The 27844-nt window shown below is 42.1% G+C and overlaps 1 protein-coding gene and 1 long non-coding RNA gene across 10 annotated transcripts in view; both read left to right on the top strand.

The window, feature by feature from the left end:
* Positions 1 to 27844, top strand: part of ANKS1A (ankyrin repeat and sterile alpha motif domain containing 1A) — a 196190-nt gene that overhangs the window by 6687 nt on the left and 161659 nt on the right. The window lies entirely within an intron of this gene.
* On the top strand, positions 14295 to 25863 carry LOC144340453 (uncharacterized). Its single transcript, XR_013416561.1, has 2 exons — positions 14295 to 15102; positions 24226 to 25863. It is a non-coding gene; the product is annotated as an uncharacterized LOC144340453 (long non-coding RNA).

Here is a 27844-nt window from a genome sequence, read left to right as displayed (position 1 = left end):
TGGAAACAGATCTTGTGGATTTGTATAAGTTCCTGCTCTTCTAAGAGAATGCAAAAACAAGATAAAATGCAACTATCCACTAGCATAACAGTTTTCTGGGTCTTCCACTAAACTAAATTAATTAAAAATCGTTTTTCAAGACTGTCTTTTTTTTTCTTTTCTTTCTTTCTTTTTTTTTTTTTTTTTTTTTGAGACAGAGTCTCTCTCTGTCGCCCAGGCTGGAGTGCAATGGTGCGATCTCAGCTTATTGCAACCTCCGCCTCCCGGGTTCAAGGGATTCTCCTGTCTCAGCCTCCTGAGTAGCTGGGATTACAGGCGCATGCTACCACCCCCGGCTAAATTTTTGTATTTTAGTAGGGACGGGATTTCACCGTGTTGCCCAGGCTGGTCTCGAACTCCTGAGCTCAGGCAATCTACCCTCCTCGGCCTCCCAAAGTGCTAGGATTACAGGCGTTAACCACCGTGCCTGGCCTTTTTTTTTTTTTCCCCCTCTGAGACAGTGTCTCACTCCTTCATCCAGACTGCAGTGCAGTGATGCAATCTCAGCTCACTGCAACCTCTGCCTCCCAGGTTCAAGCAATTCTTGTGCCTCAGCCTCCTGAGTAGCTGTGATTACAGGCATGCACTACTGCACCTGGCTAATATTTGTATTTTAGTAGAGATGGGGTTTCACTATGTTGGCCAGGCTAGTCTCGAGCTCCTGACCTCAAGTGATCCGCCTGCCTCGGCCTCCCAAAGTGCTGGAATTACTACAGGTGTGAACCCCCACGCCCGCCCAAGAATGTCTTAAAATACTCCCTTTAAATGTGATTTTGTTCGGATGGCAGCCCTGTTCCTGCATTTTGGAATTGCTGTACTTACATTTTTTGCTTTCTCTAAAGCAGAGTGTGGTTCCCCTGTTGAAAAACAAAAAGAAACAAAAAAAGGTAACATGCCTAGAAATGACTTCTGTGGTAGTTACTTTATATGTAAAAATCTAGAAGGTGCCTAATCTTAAACTGAATAAGGCATTTACTTAGAATTAAAGATAATTTTCCCAGCCTGGGCAACATGGCAAGACCTCGTTTCTACAAAAAATAAAAAAATTAGGCCAGGCGCAGTGGCTCACACCTGTAATCCCAGCACTTTGGGAGCCTGAGGCGGGTGGATCACCTGAGGTCAGGAGTTTAAGACCAGCCTGGCCAATATGGTAAAACCCCGTCTCTATTAAAAATACAAGATTAGCTGCATGTGGTGGCCTGCGTCTGTAATCCCATCTACTTGGGAGGCTGAGGCAGGATAATTGTTTGAACCTGGGAGGCGGAGGTTGCATGAGCTGAGATTGTGCCACTGCAGTCCAGCCTGGGCAAAAAAGAGCAAAACTCCGTCTCAAAAAAAATGAAAATAAAAAATTAGCTGAGTGTGATGGCATGCACGTGTGGTCCCAGCTACTCAGGAGGCAGACACACAGAGGTGGGAGAATTGCTAGAGCCCAGAAGGTGGAAGGTTGAGGCTGCCGTGAAAAAAAAATTTACTACAAAGTTTAAGATTTAAAGTCAGTGGTCTCCCTTTTTCACATCCTCCAACTGAAGTTCAGTTTTTACTCTCTTAGTTGCAAAAATTAGAGACAGGAAACAATGAAACAAGCTTGTGATCTGAAGAATTTGACTTGTATCTAGTAGCTTCAGCATGTTCAAGGGTCATAGGAGGTTATGGTCCTAGTGAAAGTTGGATTCTTGGCCAGAAAAATCCCTTCAAGAGGTTCTTTTTCCCACATTGGATTGTTCACCCCAAACAGCTGTGAATTTTGGTTTGCAGAAAGGAAGTCCAGGCTATTTCTGCCCTAGTCTTTCGTAGGGAAAGTAAATTACTGGATTTTGTAGCCCAGAAACACTAAGGAAACCCCAGAAGTAGACAGTGGAGAGTTTGTTCTTAGAAGAATCAGGCTCTCCTGTGGGTAGGAACTTGGTCTCTTTTTTGGAGAGCTCTCAGAAAATATTTCCCACACTGATTTCCGAAGGATTATTGGGAGATTTTCTGTGGTAGGGAAAATTATATCGTATAATATGTTACATTCATAGAACATCTTCACATAACTTTGGTGTGGTTAGAGTTAATGGTAGTAATACTAGAAATTATATTGTATGGCTTCATATTTATCCTTTCTCAGTAATTTGTAGATCAAGTTTGTTTAGTTTACAAATCAAAAAAGAGTTTTTAAAACAAGTCAGTTGTCTCTGCTTTGAAATAAGATAGTTGTATCTGTTTGTGCTATTATTACCACTGATCCAGGAAGCAGAACTGCCTCCTGGCTTGCTTAAGTGGTGAGAACATACCATGGCGGCTAAGGATCAGGCTCTGACCCAACTCTGCCTTGTGACTTAGGCAAATTAAGTCACTTTTCTGAGCCTCTGTGTCTTCATATGTATAATGGGCCTGGGATGGTACCTATCTTCTAAAGCAGCATTAAATAAGCTAAAGGATATAAGGCATATAATCCCTGGCACATGGCAAGAACTTGGTAAACCTCGGCTACTAGAATCATCTGATGGGAGCCAGATGCTTTCCACCCTTGACGAATCAGAGTGAGGACCCTGTTAAGGACGTATCTTTTATTGATGTTGCCATTTTAACATTTATAATAATTCATAGCAGAAGCTCCCAACGTTTTAAACTATGAAGAGTCCTATTTTTAAAATAGGACTCTGAAAATTGTCCTACTCTGAAAATTGGCAGTGGTGGCAAAGTTACAAAGCAGTCCAGGTCCACAATCCTTTGTTTGAAACCTTGGGGCCAGATATGTTTTCAGGGTGCTGACTCAATATTGTATATTGAGTCCCTAGTGGGATTGTGGCAGCACCCTGGAAACATTATATTTCTACAGCAAAGCCTGTAAATATTCACTAAATAGGATAAGTATGGAGCAGCTTCATATCAGTGTAGGTCAGGTTTTGCAGTTAAATGAGTTTGCTGCTAACTTATGAAAATATATTTTCAGAGCTTTTTGGATTTCTGAATTGTTGATGGGGGACTGTAAACCTCTGCCTTTATGGTAGAAAAATTGCAAGACAAATGCACAAAGAAGAAAATAAAAACAGTTATAATTCTACCTCCTACAGAAATTAATTTGAAATTTTGGTGTACATTCTTGTTTTTTTTTTCTGTGCAAACTTTTTTTTTTTTTTTAACAGAAATGACATTATTTTGTGCATACTTTGTCTCACGTTTTCACTAACTATATTGTGAAACCACTTTCCTATATTTTCTGTCCTCCTCAACCTCGTTTTAAATGGATGTGATATCCGTGGTGTGTATGAATTGTAATTAATTTAACCCCTTTCCTGACATGGAACATGAGTTTGTTTTTCGTTTTCTGCTATTAGAACAGCTCTGTGATGAACACGCATGTGGATAAGTTAGTGTGTACATTCTGCTTATAACATTTGATATATTCAGTAGAATGGTAGGTGTAGTTTCAATATTCAGCCGTTGCAGAAATCAACAGCTGAATATTCAAATTACACCTCAAAATCAACAACAAGAAACATACATATTGTTGAATTTGAGGACTCATAATAATTCTGAAGCCCCTTACATCTCCTGGGTCCTTCTGACTGGGAAGTAATGTACTGATTTATGGTTGCTAAATACTACTTATATTCAGAAAGTAAACTTTATGCAAGCCCAGGACTTTTAATGGTTAACTTAGGGCTTTACTGGTTCTTTTTCAGAGACCAAATATTTAGAAGAGGGCCATTAATAATACAAATGCATAGAGCAATATGCTCCAAGCAGAATAAAATAAAAACAGCTTTATGGCCTGGCATGGTGGCTAACACCTATAATCCCAGCACTTTGGGAGGTTGAGGCCGGAGGATCATTTGAGCCCAGGAGTTTGAGAGCAGCCTGAGCAACATAGTGAGACCCAATTTCTATTATTTAAAAAAAAAAAAAAGTAATTAGAAAAAAAGCTTTGTTATTTTGTAAAGTAGAGATGAGGTCTTGCTCTGTTGCCCAGTCTGGTCGCAAATTTATTTTTTCTTTTAAATTATAATTGAGACCTATTTACAAAAAGACTAATGGCCAGAAAAGATTACAAAACAGATCAGTTCAGGGCTGTTTACCTGAGTGTCTGAAAGGTTCTCAGACTTTCTGATGTGGTTTTTAGATCTTTAACTCTTAGCTGTGCCTGGGGAAGAGCCCCAGTCCTGGCTTTGCTCATAACTATCACATCATGCTCACCACTCTTCCTCTGATCCAGCCTGATGGAGTCTGTGCATTGACTTTTGTCCTCAGTGGGGCCAGCCACCTGATTCTTGCTTCTTCAGGTTGCCCTGCAGCCATGATCAAACTTCAATGCAAAATCCAGCCCATACTGTAGTATTTGAAGTCAGTAACTCAGTAGCTCAGAGGTATTGCTACTGACAGTATTGTGGGGGTGTGTGTGTGTGTGTGTGTGTATATTTGGGATGGGTGGGATGGTTTCGTTTCTTGAGCACTTAATACTTTGCTCTGTGTGTGCCAAGGACTTTACATACATGTATTTGCTCAGTTTATCTTCACAACATGCCTGCAAGACAATTGTTGTTATTTCCATTTTACAGATGAAGAAGCAAAAGTTAAGAGAGAGGTTAAAGTGACTAAGCCAGGGCCACACAGAGGAGTGCAGAGCCTGGCATCTCTGTGATTCCAAAACTTTTGCTTATAAAGCACTACATTAGGCCACTTGGAGAATCAGTCTCTTTGGATGAGACTTAAGCCACCACTTACTATATGCTTAGATAAAATTTTACTGGAAGATTAATTAGGGATTTATTTAAGTTTAATGGTTGCTTTTATACCACTTACTTCATGCTATACCCTTCTAAGCACTTTACAAATATTAACTCATTTTGTCTTCATAACAACTCTTTTTTTTTTTTAATAAGAAAAATAGAGATGAGATCTCACTGTGTTGTCCAGGTTGGTCTCAAATTCTGGAGCTCAAGCGATCCTCCTGCTTCAGCCTCCCGAAGTGTTAGAATTATAAGCGTGAGCCACCGCACCCGGCCATAACAACTGTTTGAGGAAGGCACTAGTAGTATTGCCATTTTACTGGTGAGGAAACTGAAGCACAAAGAGATGAAGTAGCTTGCCAAGGTGCAATAAGCTAGTAAAAGTTAGAGCTTAGTTTTGAACCCAGTCAGACAGGCCCCAGAGTCTTTGCTCTTGGTTATTATGCAACTGGGACTTCTTCCTTTTACCCAAGAATGTAACACAAAGTCCTTTGGGAAGACTTTGACTACATAAAGTGAGGTAGGCTCATTTTTTTTTTTTTAATTGGCAAATTCCCTGGAATACAGGAAAGTTAGATAAGGAGAATGCCTTTACGTCTATGCCAAATAATATATTAGTTTAGATAATGTGGGGGACTTCCCTGCAGCTCCCATATTGCTTTTTCAGACTTCTAGAAAATTCTCATCTCATGTAGGTGCATGTGTTCATGAATTTTACCTGTGAGAAAATGTAAGTGGTCCCCATGCCCCCCACAACCAGTTCAAAATGATAAAAATTAGTTTTGGACCCATAAGCTACATAAACTGCCAGATGGACTACCAGGGCCAAAGTTTGTACAAGGGAAGTGAATCTAAACAATTGGCAAGAAACCAAAAGCCTGTGTATTTGAAGTTATTTCCAACTCTGCTTGTTTTTTTAAACAATTCCCTCCCTCATTAGTGATTAACAACCAAAACTTGCATTCTCAAATAATAATTAGTTTGCCCATAAAATGATTTTCAGACAGTATTATCTGGCTGGTTCAAATGATTGTCGATGCTATCTTGAAGCCTAGGATTATGGGATGGGAAATATTACTTTCCATAATCCTTGGTACTTTAATCTTCACAATCCTTCAATACAAGTATTAGTGCCCATTTTACTGATGATTTTATAGTGTTTAAATGACTGGCCTAAAACTGGGCTGAGGTGGTTTTTTTGTGGTTGGTTGGTTGTTTTCTGAGATGGGGTCTCAGTCTGTCACTCAGGCTGGAACACAGTGATGCAGTCACAGGTTGTTGTAACTTCAGCCTCCTAGGCTCAAGCAATCCTCCACCTCGGTCTCCTGAGTAGCTGTAACTGCAGGCTCATGACATCATGCCCAGTTAATTTTTGTATTTTTTGTAGAGACGGAGTCTTGCCATGTTTCCCAGGCTGGTCTCGAATTTCTGGGCTTAAGAGATCTGCCCACCTTGGCCTCCCAAAGTGTTGGGATTACAGGCGTGAGCCAACACGCCCGGACAGGATTGAGGTGTTCTGTTTGCAAGGCCTTTAAGGGTCCTATTTTATGTGGAATCATGGCTACCAAAAAGATGTCTGCGTCCCCAGTGGTGGAAGTATAAGGAAAAGGTAGTATTCTAGCTAAGTAGCTCTGAAAATACCTATGGGTCCTGTATACCTAACAGTGATAGAATAGGCCTATTACTTTTTACCTACAAATGAAAATACTTTAGATATTGAAATTGGCAGAGATTCCACATTTGTTACTTTTTAATCTATCGCTATCTCCATAATTGTGTGTTTAAGACTCAGCTGGAGAATAGTTTTCTTGCTAGTCACTCATCAGCAGTCTCTCTTGCCATCTTTAGCAGACCCAGAGCAGAATTTCAAAAGACTTTTCAAGTAAATGATCCAGGGCTTAATGCTTCATTTTAAGGTTTAAGTTTTTCTTTTTTATTTCTTTTTGAGACAGAGTTTTGCTTTTGTTGCCCAAGCTGGAGTGCAATGTGTGATCTCGGCTCTCCGCAACCTCCACCTCCCGGGTTTAAGTGATTCTCCCGCCTCAGCCTCCTGAGTAGCCGGGATTACAGGCGTGCACCACCATTCTCGGCTAATTTTGTATTTTTAGTAGAGATGGGGTTTCTCCGTGTTGGTCAGGCTGGTTTGGAACTCCCGACTGCAGATGATCCGCCCTCCTCGGCCTCCCAGAGCGCTGGGATTACAGGCATGAGCCACCGCACTTGGCCTAAGTTTTTCTTTTTAAAAGAAGGAGTGTATAAAAAATCAGGTCCAGTGCTTTTACTAGTTATGTTTTGTCAACCAAATTGATAGAGCTGTCTTTTTAAAAGATGTCTTTTCCAGGCTGGGGACTGTGGCTGTAACCCCAGCTACTTGGGAGGCTGAGGCGGAGGTTGCAGTAAGCCGAGATCACGCCATTGTACTCCAGCCCGGGTGACAGAGCAAGACTCTATCTCAAAAAAACAAACAAACAAAAAAGATGCCTTTTCCTTATCCATTATGATGTTAGACTTGACTTGTTATTGTCTTCAGTTACCATCATTTCCAGTTACCTTTCTCTTTAACATATGCTCTTTTGTAAACTTTATAGTTCATTTACAAAGAAAACTGATGAAAATAGCAGTCCAGGTACCCTAGCGTCTTCTCATTCAATTAACAGATATTTATGAAGACCTGATTCTTTTGGGTGAAATTTCACAGTCACTTAAAAATATCTGTGTTTGCTGAGAGGAATGTATTTACCAAATTATAAGTTTGGTATAATGCTACTAGTACTAGCAGAATGATATAGTAGAAGCTAAACCCAAGATTTTTTGGATGTATGTGTGGGGCATTCCCACTGTAATCCATAAAACTCATTTCCTGTAACTTCTCTTTTCTGTGTTTTTTATCCTAATATTGGTACTTTCAAATTGGCTTGTTGTGGGGTTTGGTTGTCATTCTACTGCACCAATTTGCCCATAAACCTCTATCTGTTTAACAGGCAAATCATCATGTAGAAAAACTTTTTTTTTTTTCCAAGAGAGGATCTTGCTATGTTGCCCAGGCTGAAGTGCAGTGGTGGGATTGTAGCTCAAGCTATTCTCCAACCTCACTTAGTCTTTTGAGTAATAGGACTACAGGCATGCACCACCAAGTTTGCCTAATTTTTTTTTTTTTTTTTAAATTGAGATGGAGTCTCATTCTGTTGCCAGGCTGGACTGCAGTGGCGTGATCTTGGCTCACAGGGGCCTCCACCTACCGGGTTCAAGCAATTCCCCTGCCTCAGCCTCCCGAATAGCTGGGACTACAGGCACGCACCATCATGCCTGGCTAATTTTTTTTTTTTTTTGTATTTTAGTAGAGACGGGGTTTCAACATGTTGGCCAGGATGGTCTCGATTTCCTGACCTCGTGAGCCACCTTCCTCGGCCTCCCAAAGTGCTGTGATTACAGGCATGAGCCACTGTGCCCAACCCGTCTGCCTAATGTTTAAATTTTTTATAGAGATGGGGTCTTGCTTTGTTGCCTAGGCTGGAATGCAATGGCACGATCATAGCTCACTGTAGCCTTGAACCCTTGGCCTCAAGCAATCTTCCTGCCTTGGCCTCCCAAGGTGCTGGGATTACAGCAGTGGCTGAAAAACATTTTCTGATGGATTGAATCAGCTGCGAGTTTGGGCCACAAATCTGGGTTTTTTAAAAAAAATATGAATACAGTCGTCCGTCAGTCTCCATGAGGGGATTGATTCTAGGAGCCCTCGAAGATACCAAAATTCCAGCTCAAGTCTCTTATATAAGATGGCATAGTATTTGTGTATAACCTGTGCTTATTCTCTCGTATACTTTAAATCATCTCCAGTTTAATTATGATCCCTAAATACAGTGTAAATGCTATGTAAGTAGTTATTAAAATGTATTTTTTAGGGAATAATGAGACAAAAAGCCTGTATATGTTTAATACAGATGCAGCCATCCATTTGTTTTCCAAATATTATTTGTCCATGGTTGTTGAATTCACAGATCTAGAACCCATCGATATCAAGGGCTAACTGTATTATGTAATAACGAATAACCACTAAGATTGCCTTTCCTATAATTAAAAAAAAAAAATTGTGCGCTGGTCATGGTGACTCACGCCTGTAATCCCAGCACTTTGGGAGGCCGAGGCAGGTGGATCACAAGGTCAAGAGATTGAGACCATCCTGGCCAACATGGCAAAACCCTGTCTCTACTAAAAATACAAAAATTAGCTGGGTGTGGTGGCGCGCACCTGTAGTCCCAGCTACTTGGGAGGCTGAGGTAGGAGAATTGCTTGAACCTGGAAGGCACAGGTTACAGTGAGCCAATATCTCGCCACTGCACTCCCACCTGGTGACAGAGCGAGACTCCGTCTCGAAAAACAAACAAACAAACAAACAAAAAAATATATATATGTTTTGCACTTCGTGTTGCTCAAGGTAACACCTGATTCTGATTTTCTTTTCCTTTCTTTTCTTTTTTTCCTTTTTTTTTCTTTCGACAGAGTCTTGCTCTGTCACCAGGCTGGATTGGAGTGGCATGAGCTCAGCTCACTGCAACCTTCGCTTCTCAGATTCAAGCAATTCTTTTGCCTCAGCCTCCTGAGTAGCTGGGATTACAGGTGTGTGCCACCACGCTCGGCTAATTTTTGTACTTTTAGTAGAGACAGGGTTTCGCCATGTTGGCCAGGCTGGTCTTGAACTCCTAGCCTCGAGTGATCTGCCCATCTCAGCCTCCCAAAGTTCTGGGATTATAGGCGTGAGCCACTGTGCCTGGCCAACATCTGATTTTCTATGGATGATGACTTAATGAGATTATTGGAGTCATCACATGATGAATCTGGCTGGCATTAGGTTTCTTCATTACCAGGAACTGGGCCTTGTGAGATTTTGACACTTACCACATCATGCTCGTCACTCTTCCTCTGATCCAGCCTGATGGAGTCTGTGCATTGACTTTTGTCCTCAGTGGGGCCAGCCACCTGATTCTTGTTTCTTCAGGTTGCCCTGCAGCCATGATCAAACTTCAATGCAAAATCCAGCCCATATTTGAAGCCCATATTTGAAGTCAGTAACTCAGTAGCTCAGAGGTATTGCTACCGGCAGTATTGTGGGTGTGTGTGTGTGTGTGTGTGTGTGTATTTGGGATGGGTGGGATGGTTTCGTTTCTTGAGCACTTAATACTTTGCTCTGTGTGTGCCAAGGACTTTACGTACATGTATTTGCTCAGTTTACGTTCACAACCTGCCTGCAAGATAATTACTGTTATTTCCATTTTACAGATGAAGAAGCAAAAGTTAAGAGAGAGCTTAACTGACTGCTTTTTGTTATTGTTTTGCTTGTGAATAACGTTGTTTTCACCTCTTTGATTGGTCTTTGATTTTGTGTGGCCATCAGGGTTTGAGTAGAGCAAAATCTTGTCTCTCCCACTTTCATTGATTTTTATTTTAGCCTTCTGTTTGATGTGTAAATACCTGAACGAAATCCTTAAGTTTGAGTTAAGCCTTACGTCTGTTCTTGTTATAGGATTTTAGCTTGGTTAAGGTCTGTCTGGATCCCTGGGGTCTGGAAAGTATCCATTTCTCTTAGTTTTATCCTCTAGTCTCTCTGTGCTTCAACTCTGAAGGGAAGAGGACATGGCTAGACAGAAAAAAACAGTACGCAGGAAAGATTGTCTCCAGGAACTTTTCTCTCTCTTAGAGTGCACACTGGCTCTGGGGAAGGGCATGAGTGAGCAGTGCCCCTCGGGGATCTTCCACCTAATCCCACCTCAACCACCATCTAGCTCTATGTTCTTGGGAATATTTTTTACTCTTCCTGTAGCTCAGTTTTCTTACCATTAAAAAATGGGTGGCAGGGGTCAGTGGTTTTAGCGTTTCCTGGCAGAGGTCCAAGGAAAGGTGCCTTGGCGTGTCTTAAAGCATCTGCAGAGTTAGACTGGGGAAAGGAACGGCTGCTTACTGTCCTCTGACTGTGTGCCAGGAGCTGTGCGAGACCTTTTACATGGCTGGTCCGGAAGGTCAGTAAGAGAAGGAGGTCTCTCTTCTCCCTTCATCCATGGGAGTGTGTGAGTGGGAGGTTGCTCTCTGCCATGAAACTTTCATCAGCAAATACTAATTAGTGCCTAATTACTGTATGCTGTGCATACCACTGTAGCAGATAACCTAGGAACACAAAACTTGACAACTCCCTTAAGAAATTGGCTTGGTTATCTGTGAGTTTACACTATCAATGACTGAAAAAATAAGTGGGGGAGAACAGATAGGTCTTTCTTACAGAAGAATTCCAATTATAAATGTAGGAATAATGAGGGGAATAGAAAATCACCATTAGCATACCATAGTAATAATTGCTGCAGGCAAGATCTACCAGTGAAGAATAAAATTGGTGGGTGAAAGTTGAAGGAGAAACAATATTTGCATGGCTTCAAAGTATCTTCCCCAAAATATTTATTAATTACTATGGCGGTTTCAACCGACGTCCACTTGTTCTTTGGTAGTCCTCTCTCTAGGAGATGGAATTTAATTCTCTTCCTTTTTTGAGGGTGGGCTACACTTAGAAACTGGCTTCCAAATAATAGAATATGGATAGAGAACAGTGGTAACTTTATTATTATTATTGTTTTAATTTTGTATTATACTTTAAGTTCTAGGGTACATGTGCACAACGTGCAGGTTTGTTACATATGTATACATGTGCCATGTTGGTGTGCTGCACCCATTAACTCATCATTTACATTAGGTATATCTCCTAATGCTATCCCTCCCCCTCCCCCGACCCCACAACAGGCCCTGGTGTGTATGTTCCCCTTCCTGTGTCCAAGTGATTTCATTGTTCAATTCCCACCTATGAGTGAGAACATGCGGTGTTGGGTTTTCTGTCCTTGCAATAGTTTGCTGAGAATGATAGTTTCCAGCTGCATCCATGTCCCTACAAAGGACACGAACTCATCCTTTTTTATGGCTGCATAATATTCCATGGTGTATATGTGCCACATTTTCTTTTTTTCTTTTTTCTTTTTTTTTTTTTTTTTTTTGAGACGGAGTCTCGCTCTGTCGCCCAGGCTGGAGTGCAGTGGCCGGATCTCAGCTCACTGCAAGCTCCGCCTCCCGGGTTCATGCCATTCTCCTGCCTCAGCCTCCCGAGTAGCTGGGACAACAGGCGCCCGCCACCGCGCCCGTCTAGTTTTTTGTATTTTTTTTTTAGTAGAGACGGGGTTTCACCGTGTTCGCCAGGATGGTCTCGATCTCCTGACCTCGTGATCCGCCCGTCTCGGCCTCCCAAAGTGCTGGGATTACAGGCTTGAGCCACCGCACCCGGCCGTGCCACATTTTCTTAATCCAGTCTATCGTTGATGGACATTTGGGTTAGTTCCAAGTCTTTGCTATTGTGAATAGTGCCACAATAAACATACGAGTGCATGTGTCTTTATAGCAGCATGATTTATAATCCTTTGGGTATATACCCAGTAATGGGATGGCTATCAGTGTTAATTTCTTTTTCTTTTTTTTTTTTGAGACGGAGTCTCGCTCTGTCGCCCAGGCTGGAGTGCAGTGGCCGGATCTCAGCTCACTGCAAGCTCCGCCTCCCAGGTTCACGCCATTCTCCTGCCTCAGCCTCCCGAGTAGCTGGGACTACAGGCGCCCGCCACCTCGCCCGGCTAGTTTTTTGTATTTTTTAGTAGAGACGGGATTTCACCATGTTAGCCAGGATGGTCTTGATCTCCTGACCTCGTGATCCACCCATCTCGGCCTCCCAAAGTGCTGGGATTACAGGCTTGAGCCACCGTGCCCGGCCTCAATCAGTGTTAATTTCTTAAGTTTTGATCATTGTACGGTCATCCCTGGGTACATGTGAGGGACTGGTTCCAGGACCCCCATGTATAACAGAATCCTTGTATACTCAAGTCCTGAGGTCAGCTGTGAGAAACCCAAGTATGTGAAAAGTCAGACCTCCACACACACAAGTTTTGAATCCCACAAACGCCATATTTTTTATCTGCGTTTGGTTGGAAAAAATCTGCATATAAGTGGACCCAAACAGTTCCAACCTGCATTATTTAAGGGTCAGCTTTACTATAGTTCTGTAAAAGGTTAGCATAAGGGGAAGCTGGATGAAGGGGACACGGGGCTCTGTGCTATCTTTGCAACTCTTCTGAAAGCCTAATATTATTTCAAAATAAAAAGTAAGCAAAGGGCCTATTTGATAGAGGCTCTGAAGTCAAGCTGCCTGGGTTCGTATCTTGCCTCTGCCACCTACCAGTTGGAAGGTATAGATAGCTTTCTTAATTGCTTTGCCTTAGTTCCTTCATCTATAATAATAGAACTTCTCATATAAAGTTGTGTAATGATTAAATGAGGTAATTCATGTGAAGTACTTAGGGTAGTGGCAAGCCAGGCATGGTGGCTCACACCTGTAATCCCAGCACTTTGGGAGGCTGAGTTGGGAGGATTGCTTGAGCCCGAAGTTCAAGACTCACCTGGGCAACATAGCAAGACCCTATTTTAAAAGGAAAAAAGAGAACAGTGGCTGGAATGTAGTAATGACAGCTGCTAATATTAATATTTATACAGAGAAAGCCTCCTTTTAGTTATTCAGTCATTGAGCCAGGGATGTAAATAGTGCTGGAGGAGTTTGGAGGAAGAGGCGATGGTAATGGAGTAGGGTGGTATGGATAACCCTCTCCTAGATTACTTATACCCCTAGGAAGTGGGGCCCTGCCTTTCAAGAAAGCCAGAGATTCAGATAGTTGATAGAAGACTGGTGTAGAGGAGGGCAGGGAACAGCTAGGGGCAGAGGTAGAGAAGCTAGAATAAGAAAGACCTGTTTGCCCAGCAGTGAGTAAGCAGCCATCCAGCAGGAGTCAGTGGAGGTGAGGTTGGTAAGGTACTGAATCATCATGGGATTGGATGCTGGCTTGATAGAGTCTAGGACCTTGTCTCCAGGCCACTTTATCTCTAGGTGCTTTATTTCTAAGCCTGAGAGAGACAATTCAAACAATAAAAAAATTGTTTCAGTTTCAGCAAGATTGTAGTTATACTTTGAGTGTTTGTTGATTGAGAAAATACGTTGTGACAGAATGATTATGAACTCGGTAACTCTCTGAAATAAACTTGTGTTTTATTAAATATAGTAGCTTCTCTGTACCTTAGGGACATCATAATATATTATTCTGAGACATTTATTCTGCCTACTGCTGGTGCTTGGTGTACGAATGCATTTGCTGACCCTTTGCAATAACAATGTGGCCCCATGCAGAGCAGTGGAGTGGGAGCAGGGGAGGGTCTGCATGTGCCAGGTGCTACACTAGACACATTCCCAGACTTAAATAAATTCTCCCTTAAAACACAGACCTGGGCTTATGTAACTTACCTAAACTCAATCCCATGTCATTGATGCCGAAGTCAGTGTTTTTTCCATTGCGCCATGCTCTGTGTCTTCAACTGACATTTGCCATAATGATTATCATTATCATTAATGAAAAGTCATCTTACCCTTGCCAGTAGTTTACATGATCAAAGAACATCAGTTAACACCCAGTTCTCATTTCTAAGTGTGTTTAAATGGTCAAGAGCTTTTAACATAATTCTCTTGGGAAGCAGAAGGAATTCAGTTGATTTAGAACCAAAGGATAATGGCAGTTTCTTCATTGAATGAGTGCCTTGTTTGTGCAAGATCACATGCTGGCCAATGAAGTTATATAGAGAAAAGAAGTCTCAATCCCAGCCTTGTGATCTTCTGATGGGGGAGATAGAGAATAGTGTGATGAGTGCTCTGAAACAGAGGGATGCTGGAGCATCAGAGAGGAAACAAGGGGCAGGGCTGGGGAAATGTTCCTCCCTGAAGGGGTGAGGTCTGGGTGGAGTATTAGAGCTAATAGGACTTGTACAGACAAAGAAGAGGAAAAGTGAGAGTTATTTTAAGCTGGAGAGAGTGTACAGTGTGTGCAAAGAATGGGTGTCTGGAAGCATGGTGCATTGAGACAACTGCAGGTAACTGCCTGATACGTAGGAGGGAGAGGGGTTCTGTGGGGTAGGAAGAGATTAGATGGGGTATTAGCAGAGGTGAGATGCCCATGTAAAGGAGTTGGATTTTACATTGACAGTAATTATGGATTTGCAATTTAGGAAGATGACTTCAGATTTTTGGAAGATGGATCAAAGGAATTGAGGTTAACTAGGAGTACAAAATGATTAGGGCCTGAAAGAAGGCAGTTCCAGTGAGTATGAAGAGGAAGCTAAATTTTAAATATTCGGGAGGAATGAACAGGACTTGGTGACTGTTGATTTGCAGTTGAGTGGGTGATCTCGCCTATGACTTTGCGTCTAAATAGGATATTACAGGCTGGGCGTAGTGGCTCGTGCCCTGTAATCCCAGCACTTTGGGAGGCTGAGGCGAGAGGATTGCTTGAGTTCAGGAGTTTAAGACCACCCTAGGCAACACAGGGAGACCTTGTCTCTACAAAAAAAATTAAAAAAATTAGCCAGAGGTGATGGTGCCCGTAGTCCTAGCTACTCAGGAGACTGAGGTGCGAGGATCATTTGAGCCTGGGAGGTTGAGGCTGCAGTGAGCTGTGATCATACCACTACTATACTCCAGCCTGGGTAACATAGCTAGACTCTGCCTCAAAAAAGAATGAATGGGCTGGGTGTGGTGGCTCAGGCCTGTAATCCCAACACTTTGGGAGGCTGAGGTGGGCAGATCACCTGAGGTCAGGAGTTCAAGACCAGCCAGGCCAACATGGTAAAACCTCGTCTCTACTAAAAATACAAAAAAATTACCTGGGCATGGTGGTGGGCACCTTTAGTACCAACTACGCAGGAGGCTGAGGCAGGAAAATCACTTGAATTCGGGAGGCAGAGGTTGCAGTGAGCCGAGATTGCACCACTGCACTCCAGCCTGGGTGACAGAGTGAAACTCCATCTCAAAAAAAAAAGAAAGAAAGTAGGAAAGAATGAATGAATAGGATATTACAACATAAAATGGGAGAGTGGGGTTTTGTGGAAGGACTGGAGTTTTATAAGGGATAACTGAAATGAAACATTTTTTTCCCTCTCTGATAGAAGGGTAGTATTCATTTTAGAACAGCCCCATTACTTATTTTGGTGTGCACAGGAGTTTGTAGATGGAGACCTGGAGTGGTATGGTAACTAGTTTAAGCAGGCAGATAAATCAGTCTTTTGGTTTAGTCTGTTGTTTCTCATGGTGAAAGCTAAGTCTCCAAATGGTTGTTTTTGTTTCCACAGCAAAGACTTGTGAACCTTTGAACTGAATGGGAATTAGTGATACGGAAAGAAGAAAAGACAGGCCCTTCCTACTCCTTTCAGGATTTATGTAGTTATTTATTTACCAACATGTGTGCAGAAAGCCAAATTGGTACTTTTCATGAAATGGACTATAGTTTAAATTCAAAGGATTTTATCAAGCTTAAAGGTAACCCTGTTTTTGCTTTGGCCTGTGTTCTGCTGTAATAATCTCCTTCCTTGTGCACAGGATAACAGTGGGGAGATGCTTAAACTGGCAGGGGTATTATTTGGCCACCCAGGGCTTCTTCAGTCACACTGAGAGTCCTGGTTCTTGGCTATGAGAATGTCTCCTGATGAGGCTCAAGGACTGTGTGCATAGGATTGAAAACTTCTAGAAAAGGCAAAACAAGTTCCCCAGGCTTTGTGACTGGCAGTGTCTGGAGTCCTCACCCTGAACAAGGTCATTAAAAAACCCAAATTATACCCTTTATGCTGAAAGGAAGCTTTTCTCTCCAGCCAGCCAAAATTTAGTATCTGCCTGTGCCAACTCCAGATTTCCTGTTACTATAAATCCTTGACAGTTTAGAATGAAGGATGGTGTTGTGTAGGGGAGAGAATCCTTATTCAAATGCATAGGAGAGCAATGGCAGTGTGACTGTAGGGTCATACGTAATAAAACTACAAGATAGGTTTCTTGCCCTTGAAATCTCATTATAATAGTGCTGTGAGCCACCAAGAGTTTCTGCTCTTCTAGTTTTCAGGTTGTGCTCAGGAACCATTAATACTTTTGCAATAACACAAGTTCTTGTTCATCCAGGGATGTTTATTTCAGCATTAAATTGTAAATAAACAAGCATGCTATAATTTATGAAAGCTGAGTGTGTGACCTCTGTTCAGTGTTGTGATTAAATCAAATACTCATAATCTGACACCTTGAATGATTTGTGTGATCATTGTTGTACTGTGTGATTATTAGGTAAGCAGTTTACATAAGTAACTATAATTAGTTTTAATTTTTACATGGCCAAATCAAATGTTCACAGTTTCTTGTTTATTTCTTTGTTGGTTCTCCAGCATCTGTAACTAGCATCACTGTCAGCATTGATACCTGTGTAGACTGTGTCCTCATCACTTGCTGGTTACCTTATGTTAAAACACCAAGTCTAGGTTTTCTCCCTAGCAGCCCTTTAGAAGGGATGGGTGGTCCTCGGATCTATTCTCTCATCATCCAACCTCAACCTCAGTGGGGTCTTCAGGGAGTAGGAGCGCCAGACCCTGGGACTGTGTGGCCTGCCCAGAGGTGGAACAGCACACTGTTGGGATGAGAGAGAGGTCCCTTCACCTCGGAGAAGGAATGAACAACAGATTTTATTTTAGAGTACTGTATAGATTGAAATAACTGAACATTTCTCACCTAACAGATAGTAAGGATTTTAATAGACATTTATTTGCAGAATTAGTTTTCTACCACAAAGTCGATTTTCAGTTAGAAAAAGGGGTGACTAGTAGGGATACTTTGATACTGTGGTTAGACCGTCATTGAAAAGAAAATGATACATTTTGGGTGGATTGAGAAGCAAAATTGATTTTGGATGACATTTCTGACCGACTTTTGTATATTTGTGTGGCATGCAGTAATGGAGGGCTGTGTTTGGTGGTTAGATGCAGAACATTTATTGTGGTTCTGCTGGCTGTGTGTGTATTGCCTATTTTTATTGTGGTTAACCTGACCCACCATTTGGTTCCTTAAGGTTGAGTTTCCTTTCCTGTACTTTATGAACGTCGTCAGCTTGTGCAAAAGGGAACTTTATCGTTTCTTTTCAAATGTTTACTGAGTTTCTGTTCTGTGTTAGGCCCTGTGTTAGGAGCCAGGTACAGAAAGATGATCAAATATCTTGACTTTAAATAATACCTTTCACATTTACCACTTTAATCTCAGGTAGCACTAGCGACCCTGTAAAATTGAAAAAGGCCATTCATGTACCCGGCAATATAAATAAGTAGTCACAGAGAAATGAACAGACTTGAGGTTACACATTTCAGTAGTGACTGAGCTGAAGCCTTAGTGTTTTGACCCCACCCCTACCTATGCAATAGTTAGGAGAGCCTAACCAAAGTAGAGTTGTTTGTTTGTGACAGGTTGCCTAGGTTGGAGTACAGTGGCATGATCATAGCTCTCTGCAGCCTTGACTTCCCTGGCTCAAGCAATCCTCCGGCCTCAGCCTCCCGAGTAGCTAGGACCACAGGCATGTGCCACTATACCCAGCTAATTATTTTAGTTTTTGTAGAGACAACACGGTTTCAAACTCATGAGCTCAAGTGATTACAGGCGTGAGTTACCATGCCTGGCCTAAACAAAATAGTTTGTTGTTGGTTTGTTGTTGTTGTTGTTGTTGTTGTTGTTTTTGAGACAGAGTTTTGCTCTGTTGCCCAGGCTGGAGTGCAGTGGTGCAATCTCGGCTCATAACCTCCGCCTCCCTGGTTTAAGTGATTCTTGTGCCTCAGCCTCCCATGTAACTGGAACTATAGGCGTGTGCCCACACCCAACTAATTTTTGTATTTTTAGTAGAGATGGGGTTTCACCATGTTGGCCACATTGGTCTTGAATTCCTGGCCTCAAGTGATCTGCCCACTTCAGCCTCCTAAAGTGCTGGGATTACAGGCGTAAGTCACTGTGCCCAGCCAATAAAATAGGTTTGTGTATTTTTTTATTTGAGACGGAGTCTCGCTCTGTCGCCCAGGTTGGAGTGCAGTGGTGCGATCTTGGCTCACTGCAGGCTCCACCTCTCGGGTTCACGTCATTCTCCCGCCTCAGCCTCCCAAGTAGCCGGGACTACAGGCACCTGCCACCACGCCCAGCTAATTTTGTTTTTGTATTTTTAGTAGAGACTAGGTTTCACCATGTTAGCCAGGATGGTCTCAATCTCCTGACCTCGTGATCCGCCCGCTTTGGCCTCCCAAAGTGCTGGGATTACAGGTGTGAGCCACTGCGCCTGGCCAATAGTTTTTGAATCTAAAATTGATCAATCAGGAAGCATGACATCTATCCAAATAAATTTATGTAGACATTTTAAAAAGTCATACAAATGATTCTTACACTGGGCTATTTTATTTTTTTAAAATCATTAAAAACATTAGAATTTAAACAGTATTAATTAAGGACTCATTGTTTGCCCAATAAAAATAATCATCACTTAGTAAATCACCCTAATGAATGATTTATGCAGGACGACAGAGCTGACCTGCTGTGCTTAAAAGAACGTGGACTTTGAGGCCTTGCCAAACTGAGGTGATTGTTTGACCTTGGGCAAATTATTTAATGTATCTGATTTTTTTCAGCTGTAAAATGGGGTTATATTTTATTCTAAAATGGAATTTTGCCTATCATATATATAGAAGATCCCTCTGTTTGAAGTAGGAAGTATTAGCTGGCTCCTCACTTACCATCATCATTTGATTTAGTGTTTTCAGGATGACATTGTTCAATGTATTTTTTGTTTTGGAAGGTAGTGAGTAAGATATTTCTAAGGGTGAAAAGGAAACAGTTTTGAAAATTCTTAGCTAATACTGAGTTGGCCAGGATGGGAGAAACAGAGTTAAAGGAATGTGTTAGCCCCTTTTCTTGTGCACCTAGAAATCCTCCAGGGCCCAGTAACCATTTTAGATTTATTTTATTAAAAAACAGGCCTCTGGGCTTCCTGTGTTACTGACTCCTTTCAGTTTCTGCAGAACTTAGAAGGAAAATTTTCCCCGAGTAAAGTGAGAAGAGCATTAACATTGTACCATGGATGCCTAAAATGGTATTTATTAGACACAGGCCTGTGCAAAGGCTGTGAGTGTGGGAGCAGGGGCAGCAGTAACGTTGTTTCTTCCTGGTGGTCTCATGAGAGCTTCTGGGAGCAGCAGTCAGAGGGCAGAGCTGACCTGCTGTGCTTAACGTGGACTTTGAGGCCTTGCCAAACTGAGGTGATTGTTTGACCTTGGGCAAATTATTTAATGTATCTGATTTTTTTCTGCTATAAAATAAGGTTATATTTTATTCTAAAATGGAATTTTGCCTATCATATATATAGAAGATCCTTCTGTTTGAAGTAGGAAGTATTAGCTAGCTCCTCACTTATATTTATTTCCAGGGTCATTTGAAGTCTGTCTACCTGATGAGAATATAAATCCCATCAGGGCTAAGGCCTTGTCTGTTTGTTTTTCTCACTGTGTCTCCTTGCCCCTGTGTCAGTGCCATAGGCTTAGTAAGTACTCAGATACCTGGCGAGTGGAGGAATCCCCGAAATTCGTACTGCAGCTGTCAGGAAAAAGTATAGACTCGCTGCCTATAAGCACAGGTCTGTATTTGTCAACATCTTAGAGCTTTAGGCCTATGTAGGTCTTTTGTTGTTGTTGTTTTGTTTTTTAAGAGACAGGGTCTTGCTCTGACACCTAGGCTAGTGAGCCTCCTGCCCCAGCCTCCCAAGTAGCTAGGACTACAGGTGTGTACCACTACACTCGACTAATTTTTAAATTTTTTCTAGAGATGGGGTCTCACTGTGCTGCCCAGGCTAGTCTTCTAGTTCCTGGGCTCAAGTGATCCTCCTGCATCTGCCTTTCAGAGGGCAGGGATTACAGGCATGTAGTATCTTTTTTTTTTTTTTTTTTTTTTCTTCTTCTTTTGGTTAACAAGTAACAGTTTGGGTTTTCATATTCCCAAGATGTCTAGAGGGTTTCTTTCTTCTACTTCAGTTTGATTGATGAAAATGTCGTAATGAAGTGAAAGAAAAGGCTTGCTGTGCTTCCATTTTGAGGTGGCCCATCATGTTCTTGAAGCCTTGTTCTTTGAGCCACTCTGTTTTGTTTCAGGTTCACTCCTAGTTTAAGGCAGAGCTGTCCTCTGCATTCCCATCTTCTCAGAGAAAGTATTTGGTTTCAGGTCAGAGCTGTTTTCCTTTTAGCCACCGAAAAGCCTCTGAAGAATTTGGAGGTAAAGAGGCTTCATGTCTGCATCTTTTTTCTTTTTTTGGAGACAGAGTCTTGCTCTGTCGCCCAGGCTGGAGTGCAGTGGTGCAATCTTGGCTCACTGCAACCTCCGCCTCCCGGGTACAAGCAATTCTCCTGTCTCAGCCTCCCGAGTAGCTGAGACTACAGGCACATGCCACCAGGCCTGGCTAATTTTTATATTTTTAGTAGAGACGGGGTTTCACCATATTGGTGAGGGTGGTCTCGAACTCTTGATCTCAGGTGATCCACCCGCCTCGGCCTCCTGAAGTGCTGGGATTACAGGTGTGAGCCACTGTGCCCAGCCCATGTCTGCATCTTACTTGTTAACACACTGAGGAAAGTCTGGACATGGAGATTTATGGAAGGATGAGACCAAGTCTCAACCACAGTATACTTTTCAACACATTGCTAATTGGAGTTAAAATGTTCGTTAATGTGAAAATAAAATTACTTTGGATTGAGACTGCTGCTTTCTTTGTGTTCTCAGTGGAGACTGCCGTAGAAGAAAAATTAGACAAAATGCTCTCTATAAAGCCTCTATTTTAAGAAGAATGATTCAGAGAGGAACATAGGTCCAAGAAATTTTCATCAACAAATGAAAACTGAACTATCAGGTTTGCCAGATGTCTCATTTTAAGGAAATTTTTCCTCATTTGGTCTCTTGTAAAAGTCTTCCTTTTGCCTCTGAAATATACCCTGTCCCTATGTAACTTAAAAATAAAATTTTCAGATTGTTCAAAGTTCCATCTGTGCAGGATTTGTAATTCTGTGTAATTCAGCTGGGAATTGTATTGCATAAAAATAAAGGCAAAAAATAACCACATTGTTGGACTACAGACTTTTGGGAAATTTCCTTAATTTATTTAGTGTAGTCCATCGTGGTCTGTCACTCAGCATTTGTTGAGCACCTGCTATGAACAAACACTGTGACTTGTTCTTTAAGGCGGCAGCAATGTGCCTTAATGTGGTTGTCCCCATTAATGTTCTACCCTATGGTCGTCCTGTCTTACGTGGTGTAACAGAGTAGAATGGCTGATATTTCAGGGAGGACCTCTCCCTTTTAGTTAGACACACAAGTCCTGGGCATCTCTCTTTTGGGGACAACATAAAACAGCCCTGCCTAGTCCTTTATTTGGTCCACCACTAATCCTATCCCAGCATCCTGTGTAGGCCTCATGGGGCCTACATACTCTGGCAGGGGAAGAGCCAGGAGAGAAGGAAGAAGGCTTTGAAGAGCTAGCTCCAGCAGCCTGCTGACAGTTGTCCTTCTCTCCCCACTGTGGAAGGACTGACTACCAGTGGAGAGGTGGCAGCAGGCTCTTGGCTGAGTGGAGAGGCTCTCTCTTCCTGTGTAGTTTGTGTCTCCACAAGGTACAGTTAGAAGTCAGCATTGCTTTCTTTTGGGACTTTCCTTGTTGATGACCTCTTCTCTTTAAGTCAAAGCAAGCTCCACTGCCCCACAGTGTTCCAAATTACTTGTCAAAATTCCTATAAACACTGTGTAGCTAGATTCAACTTGATGTTATAAAACCAATTTTTGTAAGATAATCTGTATTAAAGTGCAAGTGAAATGGCAGTCTGTTAAACTAACCTGAAATCTGATGATGTGCTGTGGGAACAGCACTGTTTGAATAGAGTTTCTTTGCTTCCTTCCAGCTGGGTGGAGAGGAAAGGACATCCTGTCCCTACAGAACTGACTGCCACTGCTCCAAATGTCCTCCATGCTCACTGGCCTCTTCTCCGGACCTAAGACCCGAAGGCCTATGGCCCAGATGGGTCTCACCTCTCCAAGCACGGCTGCCCAGCTTAGGGAATTACAGATGTTTCTGTTCTGGCCAAGGAGGAGCAGGAGCCGAGAGTGGGGCCTGATAAGCAGCTTCCAGAATTCTGGGCTTGTACAATCCCCGGAGAGAGGAAGAGGCTGTTTCTTGTTACCAGCTGCCCTCCTTTCGCCTGGTAGTACACACACAGCCTCTTCCTAAAGAGCGTTACCCAGCCCCCGTCACTTTTTCTGTCTCAGGCTCACTTCAGAAACGTGTTTTCTGTTCCTTGTTCTACCCTCTCTGCCGTGTTCCTAGGACCAGCCCCTGCTAGTTCCTTCTAGAAACTAACTTTACTCATCGTTGAAACCAAAGCCTTAAGATTCTGTGGGTGTGGAACACCTTCTGGTTGAAAACCAAAGGCTGTAGAATTCCATGCAGATGTGGATTGTTGATTCCATTTTGAAGGCAGGTGTGATGTGGGAGAAGCGGGGCATGTAGTGGTTCGGAGTATGGTTTCTGGAGCCAGTTGGCCTAGGTTCAAATGCCAGCTCTCCACTTAGTGGTAAGTTATTTAAACTTTCTTTGCTACAGTTTTCTCCAAACTATTTAAACTTTAAATAGTTTAAATAGAAATAGTTTCTCCAAACTATTTAAACTCTCCAAGTTATTTAAACTTTCTTTGCTACAGTTTTCTACAGTTACTTCCAAAATGGGGGTGGTAATAGTATCTACATACACAGTCATCGTGAGGGTCAAAGGAAATAATACAAATGAAGATGTTCCAAACAGCACCTGGCACATGGTATGTGCTTATTAAATGCTAACTTTATGACTGTGCTAGGAGTGAAGCTACGGGGCTGATAAAATGGCTGCCACCAAGCTCATCCCTAATGCATCTCTGTGCATTCTGTATAGAACATGATGAAGAAAAGAAGGCAGCAAAAGGTATCTCAGGATCAGTTCCATCAGAAGTTACCACATTGAGCACATTGTCTCAAGATCTCCTTAAGGATGGCTACTAAATCTGTTTCCTGAATTGTATTGTCTCATTAAAAGTATTCTCTTGCCTTCTGATCTGTTGAAGCAAAAAGCTGACCACACACATGAAAATTTTTTTTTTACAGAACACCATGTAACTATAGCATATTGACTGTGACTTTGGTTACTGTTACATTTTGAGCTTTATATACACTTTATTTTTTTAATTTAATTTTGTATTGAGACAGGGTCTCACTCTGTCGCTTAGGCTGTAGTGCAGTGGCGCCATCTTGGCTCACTGCAACCCCGTCTCCCGTGTTCAAGTGATTCTCCCACCTCAGCCTCCCAAGTAGCTGGGATTACAGGTGCCCGCCACCATGCCTAGCTAATTTTTGTATTTTTAGTAGAGACACAGTTTCACCATGTTGGCCAGGCTGGTCTCAAACTTCTGACCTCAGGTGATCCACCTGCCTTGGCCTCCCAAAGTGCTGGGATTACAGGCATGAGCGGCTGCTTCTGGCCTTATATACACTTTAAAACACTTGATCCTGAATAAGTTTTAGTTATGGTTGGTAAACCATAATGTTTGTAGTTCAAAAAGTTGGAAATCAGTTCCTTGTGAAGGTTCCCCCAGGAGATTGTTGTTTCTAACAGAAAATTAAATATTGACCTAGAGCACCTTTTCAGGCTCATGGCTTGCCTTGAGTCCAAACTTACTGTGTCTTTGAGATTTTTGCAGTCTGGCTCACTTCTCTTCCCTCACTGCTTTGCACTGGATGCTTCAATTGTAATTCAACAAATATTAAGTGCCTTCTCTGTACTAGCAGCAGTGCCGTTTGCAATTCCCTTGAACCTGAGCCCTACTCTGTTTTGCATCTACACCTCTACACTTGCCTCTTTGCGTATAAAACTTCACATGCTTCAGTCTTTAACAGCTTTTGGCCTCGTTTTAGAAAATGCAGTTGGTGGTGGTGAAGTGCCTAGACTCTGGAGGCTGTGTGGGTTCAAATCCCAGCTCCGCTACTTGCTAGCAGTATGACCTTGGGCAAGTTTCTTAACCTCTTCGGTTCATCTTTAAAATGGGGGTAACGATAGTAGTTGTCTTACAGTGTTGTTCTGAGAAGTAAACAAGGTAATCCACAGTGCACTTAGTATATTCTTAGCACATAGTAGCTTCTTGGCAACCTTAGTTAGCTATTATCATTTTTATGTGTCACATCCTGTAGGAAGTCTTCCTGCTTCTGCTTGTGGGGGCCCTTCCTAAGTACTCCCAGAGAGCCTGTTCTAGAACTCCTGTCATTGCATTTATTATGCTGTATTGTCATTTCCTGTTTGCTTATTTCTACCCACTTCTAGATAGCAAGCTCCTTGAAAGTAGGTAAGGTCTGTTTGTCAGCCACAGCCGTATCTCCCTTGCTGGGCAGACTTTGTTTCCTTCTTTCACCTGCTGGAAGATGTTAGGGTAGGTTTTTTGTTGTTGTTAGTTTTTGTTTTTTGAGAGTTCCTAATTAAATATGAATGGGTCTGCTTGCCTGTTTTGTCATGAGTTCGGAGGTTTAAAAGTATGTTTCCCCATCTCCTCATTAGAGTAGTTTTTTTGTTGTTTTTCTTTCTTTATTTTTTAGAGACGAGGTCTTGCTATGTTGCCCAGGCTGGAATGCAGTGGCGCAATCGTAGCTCACTGCAGCCTCGAACTTTTGGGCTCAAGCAGTCCCCCTACCCCAGCCCCTTGAGTAGCTGGGACTGTAGATATGCACCACCACGCCAGGCTAATTTTTAAATTTTTTGTAGAGATGGGGGTCTTGCTGTGTTGCCCAGGCTGGTCTCAAACTCCTGGCTTCAAGAAATCCTCCTGCCTTGGCCTTCCAGAGCGCTGGGATTATAGGTGTGAGATTACACCTGTATAGACTCAGCCTTCATTAAGGCAGTTTTTAAAGATGCACCAAGGTGTTAGGAATGAAGAATAACATTCATTAAGCCTACTTTGTGTGAGGAGTTAAGTAGGCTTTTTAGATACATTCTTATTGAATTTGCCTCCTAACTCCTGTGAGTTGAGTGCTAATATACCCATTTAAGAATTCTGTAAAGTTCCTAAGGAATGCCTATTGGTATTTTAAAAAAAGAAAAGAAAAATAAAAGAATGATGTAAAGTGCTCAGAGTTATTTGGCTCTAACCTGGTTCTGTTTGGCTTCATGGCACATAATATTATCACTCACCGCCTTGCTGAGCACTTGTTGGCTGACTGGTTCCCTGCCCAAAGCTGCTGTCCCAGGGCCTTACTACCTCTTCTCTAGGGAGCTGCACAATTAAACTTCAAAAATGATCATTAAAGGGATTCATTCTTTCTGCTGGGGAGGTACTGAGTTGGCTATGGTTTTATCTTGTGCAGTTGCAATACTTGAATAGCACAAAACAATGAGACTGTCATGCAGGCAGATAAGGATTATGGACAAACACAATAAGCATTGGAACTTTGGGGAGAAGAGAGCTGCATTTTTATAGCTTCATTTCTTCATTTGTTCAAAAGTTAAAAATAGAATTAACTATGCCCTGTAGGCCACTTGGATTTCTGATTGATACAGAAAACTTACGCCTCATATCTAAAGGATAGCCTATGTCAAGACTTTCTTTATCAAAATATGCCTTTGGGTCAAATCATAGTCTCTTCTGAACACGTTTTTGTTTTTTTATTTTTATTAAGCCTCTTAGTGGATGAACATGGTTTTTTAAGCAACAAAATACATGGGCTTGGAAACTAGGGTTTATTTTCCCTGTAGAAAGCCTTTGGAGTAGTAGGATAAGCTGATGAAGCAATATGATGTCTGCTTTCTATGCTAAGAATTGCTGGAGTTCCAGCCTTTTTATAACATCATTACATTTTAATTTTTTATTTGCATATTTAGAAAACAATAACTTAGAAATGACACAGTCTCAGATGATTAGCATCCACCTGCTGAGCTATTTCTAGTGCAGTGGGCTTGGTGGACCTACCTGGTACCAAAGGAATCTTCACCCTATCTGGTTTGTCGTTAGTATCTCACCCAAGCTGAGGGGCACAAGGACTGCTCAGAGGAGCTTCCAAATGTAGCAGCTGATGAGACTTTGGGTCTTACTTTGTCATCCAGGCTGGAGTACAATGGCACAATCATAGCTTACTGTAGCCTCGAACTCCTGGGCTTAAGCAATCCTCCCACGTCGGCCTTCTGAGTAGCTAGGACTAAGGTGCACACCACCATGCGCAGCTAATTTAAAAATTTTTTTTTGGAGAGACAGGACTCGCTATGTTACCCAGGCTGGTCTTGAACTCCCGGCCTCAAGTAGTTTTCCTGCCTCAGCCTCTCAAAGTACTGGTACTACAGGTGTGAGCCACTGCTTCTGGCCAGGACATCTTAATTGACTTCCCTTTTTTTTTTAAAATTTTTTATTTTTTAATGCACTTTTTTTCCTTTCTTTTTCTTTCTTTCTTTTCTCTTTTCTTTCTTTTTTTTTTTTTTGAGATAGGGTCCTCCTGTGTTGGGCTCAAACTCTTGGGCTCAAGTGATCCTCCCACCTCAGACTCCTGAGTGGCTGGGATGACATACTTTTTTGACCAAGACTCTGAAAATAAAAGTAAGAAGAAGGCAGTTGCAACTAAAGTTTCTTGTTCACTTATTATATTTTAAGCACTGTGTTGATGCTTTACATGTACCCCATACAAAGCCATATGCATTGACACTGTTACCCCATTTTACAGATGAGGAAACTAAGGCGAGAGAGGCTGCGTAATATGTCTGAGGTCATAGAGCTATTGAGTGGATGAGTCAGGATTCATTCTGGCACCAGAGTTCACATTCCAAGTACTACATTGTACTGTCAGGGCTGGAGATTTTGTAAACCTACCAATTCAAGCTATTGTTTTCAAACATTGTTTTGGTCACAAACATTGCCTTCCCACCTCAATGAGCACACCTGGCTTTGCCTTTTAAGCAATTTTGCAGAGGTCATATCTGTCTTTGCAGGATGAAGACTTTCCTCCACACAACGTAAAAGCCCTTACAGCTCTGTGATTCATCCTGATGACGATGAGATAGGTTCTGCTGTGAGGGTGACTATGTCCCCTGTGAGCAAACTTGTGCAGA

Source organism: Macaca mulatta, chromosome 4 (genome assembly GCF_049350105.2).
Source record: "Macaca mulatta isolate MMU2019108-1 chromosome 4, T2T-MMU8v2.0, whole genome shotgun sequence".
NCBI lineage: Eukaryota > Metazoa > Chordata > Mammalia > Primates > Cercopithecidae > Macaca > Macaca mulatta.
This window is presented reverse-complemented; position numbering and strand designations above follow the sequence as displayed.